The sequence below is a fragment of the Melanerpes formicivorus genome, unplaced genomic scaffold, assembly GCF_026170545.1.
Source record: "Melanerpes formicivorus ecotype bairdi unplaced genomic scaffold, bMelFor1.0.p_v2 SCAF_90, whole genome shotgun sequence".
In the NCBI taxonomy this organism is placed as follows: domain Eukaryota; kingdom Metazoa; phylum Chordata; class Aves; order Piciformes; family Picidae; genus Melanerpes; species Melanerpes formicivorus.
In genome coordinates, this window is record NW_027142442.1 from 1,571,739 (window position 1) to 1,587,351 (window position 15,613).

Here is a 15,613-nt window from a genome sequence, read left to right on the forward strand (position 1 = left end):
ACTTCAGCCAAACATCTCCCCGAAACGCTGCCTGCTCTCAGAAAATCGGTTGGGAAGCTGCACGGTGTGCAGCGGCTGGAGGAGGTGGGGAAAGAACTGACTCCATCAGCTCGGTCCTGTGCAAAGCTCAGCTGCCAACAGCCTCCAGCAAAGTCCTCAGCAGCAGCAGCATCAAGCTGCCACTAATGGGTTTGTCAGCACCGAGCAGATCTAAAGAAGGGCTTGCTGCCCTGAGTTGTTTCAAGTCCACAGCACCTCTCGACATACTCCTTTCTCACATGTGCAGCTCTCACACCTATGCTAACAACAGACCTCCCACACAAGTGTTCACTAACATACTGCTCTCATCCCAGCCATCCCTCACCAACAGAAACACAGCTGATGCTTTGGGGTGTGAGTGATAGAGAGGCAAGAGATGCAGAAGACCTGTACAAAGCTGATGAAGCAGGAGGTAGCTTTGACCCCAGCATGCAGGAGGCCTTTGGAAACAGGGTGGTGGCTGCTTCCCACAAGCTCCTCAGATGGGCTAGGTCTGAGTTCACATCCTTCTCCTGATAGTAAAGCACAGAGATGCTAGATACAAATGTGCTCTTCAGAACTACAGATGTCCTCCAGAATGAGGACCCCTCATTCTAGCCCTGCAGCAGCCTAGCTGGCCACTAGCAGGATCTCCTCTCATCTGCTTCCATTTTGCTTCCAGTCTGCCTGCAGGTGAAGGCAACATTTCTGTCCAGCAGTACTGAGTGCCATGCTATGCTGTCATCACTCCTGAAGGAGACACCACTCTTCTAATCCAGTGGCTGAGCACTGCACAAATAGCTGTGGGAACTGCAAAAGTGGCACAAAAGGAGACACTTGCTTCAAGCTGGATCAGTCTCTTAACTTCTCTGCAATGCAGTAGACTATAAATTCATTTATACCTGTTTTACAGCCCTGGGGAGGCCTGGGCAGACCTGGCTTCTTTCACCAGTTCCACCTGAGTGAATCTCTTTCCTCTCTAACCCACATATTCTCAGTACCTCTTTAGAGGCACTAATTCAAAGTGGCTCCAAGCTCAGAGCACGTCAGCAGAGGAGGCTGGGGGGACACAAGGGTACGAAGGTGTAACACCAAACCTTCAAACACTGCAGTGATGAACATGCAAATACATTCCCACAGAGCTTTCACTTGACTAGATCCCTGTTTCAAAAGCCTGGTGCTAGGGCTGCAGAGCTCCCATAACATCCTGGACATAAAAGCAGCCTGGCTTAGGCAAAGGTATAGAAGAACATTGGCACAGAAAGTCCTGGCAGCTTCTAAAGAGAGCCTATGGCAATGGAGCACAGTGCTGATGCTGGGACCGGAGTTCAGGCCCAGCTCTGATGCAAGCTTCTTCTGTGATTTCAGATAAACCATCTAGTTCTAGCATTCAGGTACAAAGTGGAAAAGAGACCACCCCACATGCCCACATCCCTTGCTGGGCCTTCTGGCACTAGGGTGAGCCACATTACATAGAACAAAGGGCATGCTGTAATGGAAAGCATCTGAATTAATGTGAGAGCTGTACACGTGCTGCTGCCTGGGGACAACAAGCTTGGTTATAGCTGCACCTACCACATGCTGGAGCCAAGTTTGCTCCGTGGGACATGGAGAACCTGCAAAGATGCTAGCAGCAATTCAGAGTGAGAGGTACTGCAAGACATGACAGAGGAGAACAGGTTGGAAAATAAAAGGGGATTCAAAGCATCATTTGGATCCTAGTGAGAAATCTGGATGTGCCACTGGGCCCATCTGCCTAGTCCATCCCAGGCAGCATGTTACTGACAGAGGAGGCAATGTAGCTTTACATTTTTCAGTAAATTGAGCTGGTCACCTCTAAGTTTTCAGGTCACTGGATCTGTTGTCTTTTCCTCCGCCTTGGAGCATAAATCTGACCCCCACCCCAGGCCCTCTCTCTCTGAAACAGGCAGGTCCTGCTCAAGACAGCCAGCGCTTTGTTCAGTGGCTAAGCCAACACTTCCTCCCCGGGGAGAGCATAACTCTGCAGAGGCAAAGGTCAAGTGTGTTCTTCCCAAAGCTGAAGATTTGCCTTTGCCAGTTAATCCAAGCTGAGGTCTCACAGCTGGCACATAGCTTCTCCCAAGGCCAGGAGCACAGTCTTTGCAAGCAGAGGAAGGAGTGCACCTAGGGCACAGATACAAGGGAAGAGAGCAAGCATATGCCCTTCACCACAGGCCATCTGGGCACCATCAGGGAGGAAGCTAGGAAAAACAACCCCCCAACAGAAACTTTATCACTGATTTGTGAAATAACCCTGCCCTCACCCTCTCAGGCCTAGCACCAGGCAGCCAAGTGGTGCCCATCTTCCACATTGTTTTACATTGTTCTTTTAAGGGAGAAGCAGAAACAAGCCAGCAGTGCCTGCAGACAGAAGCTTCTGAAAACACTCTGCACTGTCCACGAGTGCTCCTACTCTGCAGAGCTCAGCCACAACCCTGCAAGGACAAGGGGGTGCTGAAGGGCCCCACCACGCTGGTTTCACAGTGGAGGTGAGGAGCAGCTAGGCTTCTACTGTCCTCACCTCAGCCAGCCATGAGCCTCCTGGCCATAGCCAAGCAAGCAAGCAGTCCCAGCAGTGGATAACATCTGTTGGTGCTCTCTCACTGTCACAGACTGGTTGAGTTGGCTTGTTTCATCATAGTTCACTGACCTGACCTTTAACACCAGTGGCCATTAGCCATCTTTGCTGCAATTAGTTTGGTCACTACCAGAGGAGCTGGAGGTGCCCCTTTTGTCGATATGACACTCATGGACCCACACCTTGGGTGTGCTCTTGGCTGCACCTCCTGGCAGTATCACAGTACATTAGAAGCTGGAAGGGACCACCAGAGATCATTGAGTCCAACCCCCTTGCCAAAGCAGGATCACCTAGGGTAGTGAGCACAGGAATGCATCTAGGTGGGTTTTGAAAGTCTCCAGAGAAGGAGACTCCACAGCCTCTCTGGGCAGCCTGTTCCAGTGCTCTGTCACTCTCACTGTAAAGAAGTTTCTCCTCATGTTGAGGTGAAATCTTCTATGTTCAAGTTTGTACCTGTTGTCTCTTGTCTTATTAGTGTGCCCCCTCCACTTGACACCCACCCCTCAGATATTGATAGGCATTGATCATATATCCTCTCAGTCTTCTCTTCTCAAGACTAAACAGCCCCAGGGCTCTCAGTGTCTCTTCATAGGGGAGATGCTCAAGTCCCCTGACCATCCTCATGGGTCTCCCTCGTATTCTCTCCGGCAGGTCTCTGTCTCTTTTGAACTGGGAAGCCCAAAACTGGACACAGTATTCCAGGTGTGGTCTCACCAGGGTGGAGTAGAAGGGTAGAAGAACCTTCCTAGATCTGCTGGACACACTTTTCTTGATGCACCCCAGGATACCATTGGCTCCCTTGGCCACAAGGGCACATTGCTGTCCCATGCAGAACTTGTTGCCCACTAGGACTCCAAGGTCTTTCTCCACAGAGCTGCTTTCCAGCAGGGCAGCCCCTAGCCTGTACTGGTGCCTGCTGTTATTCCTCCCCAGATGCAGGACCCTGCACTTGTCCATACTGAACTTCATGAGGTTTGCCTGCACCCAGCTCTCCAGGCTGTCCACATCTCTCAGTAGTCCCCATGGGGCTTCCTCAGCCCCCAGGTTACAGGGTTGTGTTCAAGAGGCTGAGCCCCGAGCAAAAGGGAGGTGTCCCCCTCGCTCTCAGTGACCACACAAACACAGCAGTCGTGGATCCAGCCCTTGCCGGTTGTCTTCATTTCTTGCTTTCTGTTCAAGGCAAATGAAGAAGCACGGAGTGGGGCAGCAGGGGACATCATTTGGCAGGAAGACTTTCCTCTTTCAGAGTTGATTGCCTCTGAGATTGAGGAGGATTTACCCTACAACTCCTCTGTAAACACCAGACTCCCCCACGGTCACCCCCCCAGCAGCCATCCCCGCAGTCCGTGCGGATCTGCGGCCCACGAGCCTCTTTCTACAGCTCTGTGTCATTTTACCTCCCGGCGCTTTTCTGCTTCTCATTATCTCTGCAGAGCTGATGACACTTAGACATTTCATCTCCCTGGAGGCTTTTTCTGGTGCTCTAAGCCTGATTTATGCAAGGCAGTCATGGCTGTCCTGATCACCCACGCTCACCTCTGGCTTGTTAACACACCAGCCAGCCAAGGACCTTTCCGCTCCCACCAGCAGATCCAAACCAGGCTGAACCTCTGCACCCGCTGGAGTTAAAGCCTTGGCAGCTTTTTCCTATCCATTTCCCTCTCATTCATCACTGGCCATTAATCACAGCAGCCTCTTTTCACAGGGGACCTCCTTTCACAGATCCTGAGCTGCCCCTGCAGCTGCCAGGGTAAATCCCAGGGGCAGGTGCTGAACCAGGGCAAACCCAATTAACAGTCATTGGGTAATACTACTAATAACCTTAGCTTGGTCATGAATCCCAGCTGCTTAGAGAGCATCACCAGCTCAGGGTCCCTCCTCAGCTCAGTAGGGTAGTTCTGGTGGGGAAAGCAGCCTCTTCCCCAGCCTCACGTTTCCTGCTTTTGCTAGAAACCAGTTTGGGACCCGAACAGCTCTTAACACTTATCACTGCCTGTCCCCAGGGGCAGCTCCAGATCCAACATACAGCTACACCACATGTATATCTGCTTGCAACACCTCATTGGAGGAATTAAAGAGTGACAATGATACCATACTCAGGACACGATGACAACTGCTTCCATCTAGCCAAACAAGACTGAGGCCAAGGCTGGTCCAGCCTACTAAATGGTGCTAGAGCTTCAGGCTGGGCATGCTACCAAACATTACAGCAGAGCCCCTCAACACGGCCCCTAGACATCGTTGCATTTGCAGGCCTGGCGACCTTTCCAAGCTCCTCTCCACCATCCTGCTATTTCTTTTCAGGTTGTTTCTTGCTCCTTGTCCACGCTGCCTGCACAGGCTGTTTTGCAGGAGGAAGGGTCATCTCTTGTGAGCTGTCTGCATTGTACTTCATGCAAGGTGAGGCAAACTGCCTCTGCAAGGCAAACCTTGCCCCTCTGTGTTGTACTCAGAGGCATCTCTCCCCTGCGGGAAGCATCTGTCCTCTGTCCAAATCAATCACTGCCGTCACCAGGAGAGGAAGGGTGGCAATGCTATACCCTGGATACTCTGCACATTCCCTCCGAGACCTTTGCAGCACCCGTGTCCAGCCAGGCCTGCCAGGGAGGAGAAGGATTGAACAAGGGCAGCTGGACAGGAGCCCTGCAAGCCAGCCAGGCCTCCACATACCGGCCACAGAATTTGCATCTGAAGCTGGTAACAAATGAGGTGAAGGAAAAGTCTGGAATGAGGACCAAGTCTGGTCGTGGTTTGAGTGCTGGCTCCAGAGCAGCTGGTGCAGCCTGGCAAGCAACACACAACTCAGCTGTCCCTAACACCCTTGCTGAGCTGAAACTTCCTCCAGCATGGGCCAGGCATGCCATTCCACCTCCTTAACTTCTGCAGTCTGGTAAAATTGCAGGTAAGGAAAGGACCCCTGTGCCCTTCCCAAAGCTGACTTTATGCACCCAGGGTCCAAGGGGGTGTGGAGTTAAGAGAGCAGCTGCCCAAAGTGGTTTTCAGTGATGGACTACAACTAAAGATTCCCCTCCCTTGCTCCTCCAAACTCACAGACCCCAATATCCCAACAACGTGTCATCTGGAGCATAAGTGCTCCTCAACTCTTGCTGTGCTGTGAGCTCCCCTCGGTGAGCTCGGGTGTCCCCTCCTGTGCTGCCTGCAGAGCAAGAGCAGGCTCTCTTTTCACTGGATGCCATCCAGAGCTTCCACCGAGGCCCACAAAAAGGAGCTGGAGATGCTCCAAAGGGTGGGAGAAGGGGCACAGAGGCCAAGACCTAGGTGTTAGGCGGCACAGCATGAAGCCAGTCCCCGTGGGTGCTGGGGTGAGAGGTACGGTGGGGTCAAACCTTTCTATCACTACAGCTTGAGATTTCCCTTTTTCCATCTATCTTCCCCACCATCTGCTGAGGCGTCTGCAAGGGAGAGAAGGCTTGCAAGGGTCACTCTTGGGCCAAAGCAGATGGAAAGGACCTGCTGCGAGCATTTTAAGCAGAGATGGGCCAGACAGCTGCAGCGTGCCCCTCAGGCCCGCCTGACAGTTCGCTGGATCATCCAGTGCACAGAGAGAACCGGGGCCGAAATTGCTGGCTTACAACTGCACATGCCACCCTGGAGGCTCACTTGCGATGATGAAGGGTATGCAGCTGGACAAAGGAGTGAATTAGCAAGCTGTTTAAAGTCCTCCATCGGAGTCCTGAGCAAACAGATGGCGTCAGGGGCTGATCTCTCCCCCTCTTGGGGATCGTCAGAGACCAGGTCTTTCAAGGTACTCTCTGAGGTTGAGAGCCAGCAGCACCTTTGTTTGCTGCACAGAGCTCCAAGGCTTTCTCCTCTCCCTGCGCCTTTGAACCTGCTCCAGATTTCTCAGCTCTGCAAGCCTCCAAACATGGCCTGCTGTGGACCTAATTAACTCCCTTGTTCATTTATGGTCTTTTGTCACTAAAGCAAGTAATTGGTGCACGGAGGCGGCAGATCCTCGTGTGTGCTCACATGGACCTGACTGCTCTTTTTGGTCCGCTGGGGAAGCCCTCATCTACTTGCTAAGGGTGCCCTCAGCCTGTCTGCAGCCCTGTCTGCACCCAGCTACTTTGGGATCACCTGCAGAGAGAACACTGTCTCCCTAGCTCCCTCAGTATCTTTGCAGCCATCAGAAGACATCAGAGTTGTCAAAGGGCATGGCATCTTTGAACTAAAGCAAGAAAGTTTGGTTGGACCATGGATTGTACCCTAACCCTGTCTCACTTGCTAGCACTGAGACACCCCTCAGGGTTTCTCATCACTCCCTTTTGTCTGTTTGCTCATGCACACACACATGCCCAGGAGCCCCCAGCTCAGCAGGCAGGTGCAGACAGCAGAGACCTGGCAGTGATGCTGCCATATTAATTTCTCCCCCCATTGGTACTCACTCAGATGTGCACACAGCTGCATGGATGTAAGAACTTGGCCCCGCTGCTTTTTTACACCCCCACCCCACTGTGTTCTCTCTTAGCCCTGGCACCCCAAGGGTGGAGAACAGAGAGTGGCAAGGTCCTTTCATAGTGGGTGTCTAGGCAGGATTATCTCAGAGCTCTTGGACCAAACAGGCAGCTCCCCAGCCTTTGGAAACCTCCCTCTCCTCTCTAGGGTTGGGGGAAGGGATGCCAATGAACGTGTTTGTGCTGTTCTTCTTAATAGGGTGTTGTGTAACACAGAGACAAGTGACTACACCGGGGACCCCAGCTGAGAACAGAGACTTTAATCTTGCTGCCCAGGGAAAACTTGGAAAAAATACTTACATCTGTTCTCTTGCATTAGGCTCATGGCTCAGAGGCTGACAGCTGACCCTGGCTGCTCATGATGCCAAGGTATGGCCCCTGCCAAACAGTGCCAGGGTAAATTATGATGACTGATTAGAAAGGCAAAAGGCAGCCAGAGAAAACTGGGGTAGGAGTTCTCCCGGTGTGAGTTTCTAGAGGAGGGAAAAGACCAAGCCAGAGTGCATCAGGGCACTTTGTCTGCTGCACTACCACACTGGCAAACAGAGCAGAGAAGAAGTGATAGTGGAAGATAATAGGGCAGGGAATGAGATGCAGGAAGAGGGATAAAGGTGAGGAAGCAGAGAAGACACCACAATTGCATCCACCTCTCCATGGGGGTCAGCAAGGACAGGCTTCAGAAGACAACCCTCTTCCTCATCTTCTATCTACAAGCAGGGCTGACCGCATGAGAAGGGTATGGGGCAGATGTTGGCCTTGCAGAGCAGAGCACATTCTCCCTGACATGAGTCTGCCAGCTATAGAATGTGTAAGAGCAGAAGTATGGGACTCCCTAATGCAGCACAGCAACACAGCTCCCATCCAGGCTCAAGCTTTGTCATCACCTCACACCCAACCAACAGCTCAGGAGTATAAAGTTAGCTCTCCAGGAACAGACCACCACCACTGAAAGGTGGTGAAGAGCAGACATCTAGATGCTCTGGAAACATGTCAAATACTTCCCACCATGTTTGGTGGGGCTCTACATTGATACACCCACCAGGAACATGGTAGCTGCTGCACTGGCGCTACAAGGCAGGAGAGAGAACCCTTTCTTTGTGCAGGCCCCCTGAAAGCACTGCAGGATGTTGAGGGTGGGAGAGGGTTTCTGGAAAGCTGTTAACCCCCAGTTCTGTGAAGGACCTGCCTGTTCCTTTATCAAGTATTAAACTGACTCAGCTCTAATTAGCATTACTTCTATGACAAGGATAAAGCAGATTCCGCCTTCTTTCTGCCTCAGGCCACCAGTTGCCAAATACTCCTTCATGTCATCATCCTGTACAGGACAGTTGCTAGCTTCAAGAGAAGCAGAAAGAAAGCTCCTTTTATCCTCTTGTCCATCACAGGAAGGCTTTGGCCCTGAAGCAAGAAGGTTTGTTTGCTTTAAATCTCATTTAACCATGGATGTTTTCATTGCCCACATCCGTGTCACACTCTTATCCACACTTAGGAGGACAGGGAGGAAAGCTCTTGCTTTCCCCAGTCCTTCAGTGTGGCAGAAGCTTTGATTTAGCCACGTGCTCGATGCCTTTCAGTCCCTGCTGGCTGTCACTTTGACCTTGTTTGACAAGGCAGAGGGATCAGGAGGAGCTGTGTGTTTCCTCAGCACTCTTCAGCCTTTTATAAGCTTCTACTTGAACACCACAACCTCTTATCAGATTCTGATCCTCTATCCATCTCCATGGGCTCCCTCTTTACACCATCCTAAACCTTCAGTGCTGAATGGAGCACTCAAGGAGTGGGTATCCTGCTGACAAATGCAGACAAAGAGAGGTCTTCTGATCCATGAACACTCTGCACTAGAATTTAAAGATGCCTCTTGGGTTCAGCAGCACCAATTCCATGACTCTTTACCACATTCCTCCTCTCTGCTGTTGCTGTTTGTCCTGATGTCTTTCCCTCTGCTCCTTATAATGATGAAGAGTAGATCCCTCAAGGTCAGAGCCTCAGATCTGAGCTGGCTCAGCAGTACCAGGTGCATTACACCTCACCAGCACGTTTGATGTGGCTCCTCTGAAACCACGCCACTTTGTACTTAAATTGCAGGTCACGCTTGCTGAGGAGGAGCCAGAGGTGCTGAGGCACAGCAGAGCTAGCTCCCAGAGCCCCTTCCAAAAGGATACTGACACTACTAATCGCAAAGTTACTTGGGCCAAACCACCTCTATTCCAAAACAGCCTGGTGCAGAGAGTGCCCAAGGCAGGCAATGCCTGTGAAGAGACCATTTCAGGACAGTTCCCCCGAGGGTGGAAACAGGGTCTTTTTCTCCTTCTGTCCCTGGAGCTGCTGCACTGCTGTAGTCACCTACTGCAACTCATCCAAGCTCACGTCAACTTCCACTACCTCACGCTCTCTGGAAGGCCAGTGGTGCCTGCAGTTAATAAAAAAGTCCACTTTGTCATAACGAGCCCCAAAAAGCCTCTCTCTGCACATCAGCTCAATTCTGCTTTTCTGGTCGCTGTGCTAAACCTCCCTCACCCCTCCCAAAGCGATGACTAATCTGTCTCTCAAGGCCTGAGAGAACACATCTAATCTGGTTAGTGTAACTGCTGTTGCTTGTTCATATTAAGCACATTATTCTTCCTAAGCTATTTGTCCCGAGTCCCCCGAGAGAGTGCTGCAGGTTAATCGTACACATGTAAATCCAATTTCCTCTCACGCATTGTAAATGCAGCTGCCTGCTGGAAAACAAAAGGCCGAGGGGGAGCTACGCAGGAGGGGCTAAAGCAGAACAAGGAAACGCTTCCTAGAGGCTCAGTTCCTAGACGTTCCAGTTTGGGGATGAGAAGCAAGCAAGAGAATCTGCCAGCCAACTCGTTTGCTAGACTAAGAGATCTGCTGAGCAAAACACGACTCCCAGATAACAACAACCCCAGCTGCAGGGTTTCAAGGTTGCTGAACTTGACTACTCTTAGACCCGACCAGCTCAAGCTGACTGTCGGTCCCCCTCTGGTGGCCAACCGACTTCAGCCACCTTCTGGCAGCAGAACTGGGCTGCCACAGTGCTAGCTGTCCCTGCACCGAGGCACCTTCAGCGTCCCAGCGACCAGCATCACCTCGAGCATCGCTGAGCCCGGGGCAATGTGGCGCTGCCCAGAGGACTGTCGGGCAGCACAACTTCAAAGCACAGTGATGAGTCAGGGAGCATGGCAGACCTGGCCATCAGGACTGATGTCACTAAAGTCTTCTAAAAAGAAGAAGATTTGTTACCAGAACAGGCAGCATCTGCCCAATCCCTCCAACTGGACAGCCTTAGGGCTATCTACGACCAGGGCCTCAATTTTTAATAGCACTACTGTGTAGCACTAGGAGTCCCCATCTTGAAACAGGGCCCCATTGTGCCAGGATCTATAGAAAATCTGGGCACAGAGGGATAGTGGTCTCTTTGGGATGGGGAATGAGATGAAGAGAAAGGACAGAAGATGAACAGGAAGAGAGCAAGCAGATTGGAACAGAACAGCACGGTCAGCACAAGACATAGCAGTCAGTGAGATGTTCTCAAAGGGTGAGGACACAACACAAAGACAACAGTCTTGCTAGACAAGGCAACTATTTTTGCACTGTAATTTTTAGTTTGAACAAGTGCTACCAGTGTTGTTCCCAGTATAAAAGAATTCAGGAGAGGGAAGGCTGCATACCACTGCTGACTGCTGTGGTCACAGACAAGAAGGAGCTGCCAGTTTTCCCTAAGTGGGAGTCTGAGTCTGCTGCACACCAGCAGTAAAAGCCTCTGCAAATCTGAGCTGCCTTCTACACAGCAAACCAGTTCTCCAGACAAATCTGAAACCCCTGGAGCTGGTTTCCTCATCTTCCAAGAGGACTGTAGAGAATTGTATTTCCTTGTGTTTCTCTACCCACTGCCGTAAGCAGCACTACCTCGTCTCAAGGCTTCAGCTACCCAAGCACAGAGAGCCCCGAGCAGCTGTTCCTTCTGGTAAGAGATGAGATTCCTAAGATTACTCAAAAAAATTTCTAAGTTTATAAGCCTTCAGAGTTGTTATCATAAATCCCTAAATTGATGGGTGGGTATGGGTCAACACACTTCTTCCAGCATATCAGAGAATTCCTTCAAGAGGGAGAGAATTTGGTTTCGGCTGCCGCAGTCACTCCCCCCAGAAACCACCCAAGCTGGCTCCAGTCTTCACATGCCTCAGAGAACACTCTGGAGCAGCCTTAGGTCACTTCCAGTTTCCCTCCCTCACACGGCACAAGAGCTCTGCTTCCTTCCTCTGTACTCACTGCAGCTTTATATCAAGGCTAAGAGGCTTGGCTTTCAGCCTCACACCCCACTTCCAACCCCATATGCAATTGCCCGTGCCTCAACATACTTCGTAGCATGCCATCACCCCTGCAGAAGGGTAGCTGGAATGGACTGATGGGGAATTTGGGGTGATCTTCAGCTGCAGCTGTTTCATTTCTTACTGGAGGGGGGAGAAAAAAAAAAAAAAAAGAAGAAGAAAAAAGTTCTAGCAAATTATGTCTGAGAATGAAGACATTCATGCAGTAACACCTCCCACCTACAATCAGTTTCATGCTCTGGAGAGCAGGGATTAGGGTTTCTCATGCAGTCAGTGAAAAGACAAAAAGAAAATAATCAAAGAAGGAAGAAGGTTAAGAGGAAGATTCTAAAAATCTCAGATTCTGCATCATACAGCTGGTGCCAAAAGAGGCTGAGGTTCTAGTGGACTTTGTTGTTTCCTGTAGGTGTTTTCTTTATAGAGCTTCCATAATGACACATTCAAACTCTTCTTCTTGTTCTGTGTCAGGCCGGTCAGACACAAGATGGCTGCAGAACAGCTCAAACCACACAAAACAGTAATTCACTATAGGAACCAGGAGTTACAGCCTGGTTTGACTGACCAGCTCAGCCATAACACTATGAAAGCAAGATGAGGAAAGGCTGAGGCAGCTGAGTCTCTTTAGCTTGGAGAAGGGCAGACTGAGAGGTGACCTCATTAATGTTTTATAAATACGTGAAGGGCAAAGCTCAGGAGGATGAAGCCAGGCTCCAATGATAGGACAAGGGGCAATGGGTGCAAGCTGGAGCATAGGAGGTTCCACTTGAACATAAAGAAAAACTTTTTCACTGTGAGGGTGATGGAACACTGGAACAGGCTGCCTAGAGTTTGTGGAGTCTCCTCCTCTGGAGACATTCAAAACCCACCCAGACATTCCTGTGTGACCTGCTCCAGGTGACCCTGCCCTGGCAGGGGGGTTGGACTCAATGATCTTTGGAAGTCCCTTCCAACCCCTAACATTCTCTGATTCTGTGATGAGATCTTATCCAAATTAAGCATCATTTCCCCATTTTGTCATTCAGGTAGCTGAACAAATTCCTTCTCCATAGTTCTACAGTTGACACAAACAGCAAGTTGGGCAGAGGAACTGAGTGCATAAAAATCCCATTTCCCAAGCAGGTCATCTTGACACATCTCAGGTCAACTGGCCATGTGTGGAATTAAGCATGCTAAGACATCAGACAGCAACTTTCTATTGCTGGAGACACAAGCTGGGGCATGCAGGATTCCGGCACAAAGTGCATGGGCATGATTTCTCTCCCAGCCCCATGTTCATGCTAGGTGCCAGAGTAAATGAAGGCTGAATCCCTTTCCAAGACATCCCAAGAAACTGGTGATCAGGATGAAGAGCTCATAGGTCAGCCACATGATATCATCCATCCTGTAAGGAGAGGCAGAAACTTTAGAGTCTGCTTCATGCTAAAGTAATTCAGCATGCTGAGTGCTCTCCTTCCCATCCAGATAGAGTTTCTGGAAGCTCCAGCCTCCATTTGGCCCCTTTCCCATGAATAATGCTGGTCACAGCATGTAAAGACAAGTCCACACGGTTTGCTGTGGATCATTTTCCTCACGCCAGGTTCACAGACAAAGTCACTCACCTTTTAGTGCCCTGACCCCACCTCCAGCAGCTCAGGACCTCTGTGAGTTCCAGGGGACACTGGAACTTCAGTTTCTGGGTTCTTCATAACGCTTACCAGTTTTATCTGACCTGTCTTACCCAAGGCCAGCGTAAGACAACTTTGTTCCTGCAAGGAGCTTCCAGATAATACTATGACCCAGCTCAATGCTGCAGAGGCAATCCCTGAGACTCACACACACAGCTCGCTCTCTTTAGCTAGTGCTCATGGCTTGAAAGCCAAAATCAAAGCTAGATGCTGGTTTCATAACACATGAGAGCAACTGAGAGGAGATGTAATAAATGTCTATAAACATCTGAGGGCTGGGTGTCAAGAGGAAGGGGACAGGCTCTGCTCAGTTGCACCCTGGGATAGAACAAGGGGCAATGGATATAAACTACAGTACAGGAGGTTCCACCTCAACACAAGGTGAGGCTCACAGAGCACTGGAACAGGCTGCCCAGAGAGGTTGTGGAGTCTCCTTCTCTGGAAACTTTCAAGACCCATCTGGATGTGTTCCTGTGTGACCTGTGCCAGATTCTATGGTCCTGCTCAGGTGGGGCGGTTTGGACTTGATGATCTTCAGAAGTCCCTTCCAGTCCCTTGTAGGGGATGATTTGCCTTTGTTTGAATTAGAGAAAGCTATGCTTAGTCTGTAGCTCAGAGAGCGTTCTGTTTCCTCCTCACAGCAGGAAGGCTGGGGAGGGACTGTTTAGAAGGGCTTGTAGCAATAGATGAAGGGCAGTGGTTTCAAACTAGAGCAGGGTAGGTTCAGTTTGGAAGTTAGGAGGAAGCTCTTCATAATGAGGGTGGTAAAATACTGGACAGGTTGCCCAGAGAGGTGTTGGAGGGCCCATCCCAGGAGACATTCAAAACCATACTTGATGGGGCCCTGAGCAACCTGTTTTGGTTGCTGTCCCTGCTGACTGCAGCAGTGTTGGACAAGATGACCTTCAAGGGTCCCTTCCAACCCAATGCATTCTGTGATTCTGTAACTGCCTCCTCATATGGTGGGACACACACAGCCAGCCAATGCTATGCTGCCTGAAGATGGGCTAAATCTTTGCACAGCCCAGAAACAGTGGGTTTATTGCTTTACAGGCAGCAATACTATGGACACTGAATCATGTTACAGAATCTTCTCAAGTTTTAAAGTTATGATTTTAATCCTTAAGCTACAAAAGGAAAACCAGTAATAAATGGAATGCTTTGTCAGAGCTGGCAACAGCTCAAGCTCAGACAAATTTGATGTTACTCCTGAATGCAACAAGCTCTCAGCTTACTAATTACTCTGTCAGCAGACACTTTCAGGTACATTGTTTTGACCCTGCAACATTAACCTATTTTGTACATCTTTCAGAAACACAAAGTTTCTGATCCCCTCTCCTGACCTCATCTAATCCTCTTGACAGTACAGCAAAGAGCAAGTAGTACAAATAGCTGCAGCTCAGAATCAGGTAATACACAACCAGGTGACAAAGTACTTGCACCAACTGCTTTATTAATTTACATAAACCAGCCCTTAAAATACCTTCTGGCATCACCAGCTGATTCAGCTCATTTTCCAGCCTACTGAAGAGTGGCCTCAGTAGCCCGCAAGCCCCTGCCCAGAGTCCTACCTCTTCCCACAAGAGACTCACAGGTCCTCAAAGGCTGCAGATGGAGAACTGTCCTCTCCTCCCTACAGCAGACCCCAGCTAGACACCTGGAGGGGGTGCTTGCCCGTGGACAGCACTAATGAGTTTGATTCCCCCATAGCAAACTGCTGGCCAAGCTGTCAGCCCATGGCTTGGACGGGAGCACACTGCGATGGGTTAGGAACTGGCTGGATGGCCGAGCCCAGAGAGTGGTGGTGAATGGTGCCACATCCAGCTGGCAGCCAGTCAGTAGTGGTGTGCCCCAAGGATCAGTGCTGGGCCCTGTGCTCTTTAACATCTTTATTGATGATCTGGATGAGGGCATTGAGTCCATCATCAGTAAATTTGCGGACAACACCAAGCTGGGGGCAGGAGTTGATCTGCTGGAGGGTAGAGAGGCTCTGCAGAGAGACCTCAACAGGCTGGACAGATGGGCAGAGTGCAATGGCATGAGATTGAACACATCCAAGTGCCAGGTTCTGCACATTGGCCACAACAACCCCATGCAGTGCTACAGGCTGGGGTCAGAGCGGCTGGAGAGCAGCCAGGCGGAGAGGGACCTGGGGGTACTGGTCGATGGTAGGCTGAACATGAGCCTGCAGTGTGCCCAGGCAGCCAGGAGGGCCAATGGCATCCTGGCCTGCATCAGGAACAGTGTGGCCAGCAGGAGCAGGGAGGTCATTCTGCTCCTGTACACTGCACTGGTTAGGCCACACCTCGAGTACTGTGTCCAGTTCTGGGCCCCTCTGTTTAGGAAGGATGTTGACTTGCTGGAACGAGTCCAGAGAAGGGCAACAAAGTTGGTGAGGGGCTTGGAGCACAAGCCCTATGAGGAGAGGCTGAGGGAGCTGGGGCTGCTTAGCCTGGAGAAGAGGAGACTCAGGGGTGACCTTATCACTCTCTACAACTACCTGAAGGGAGGTTGTAGACA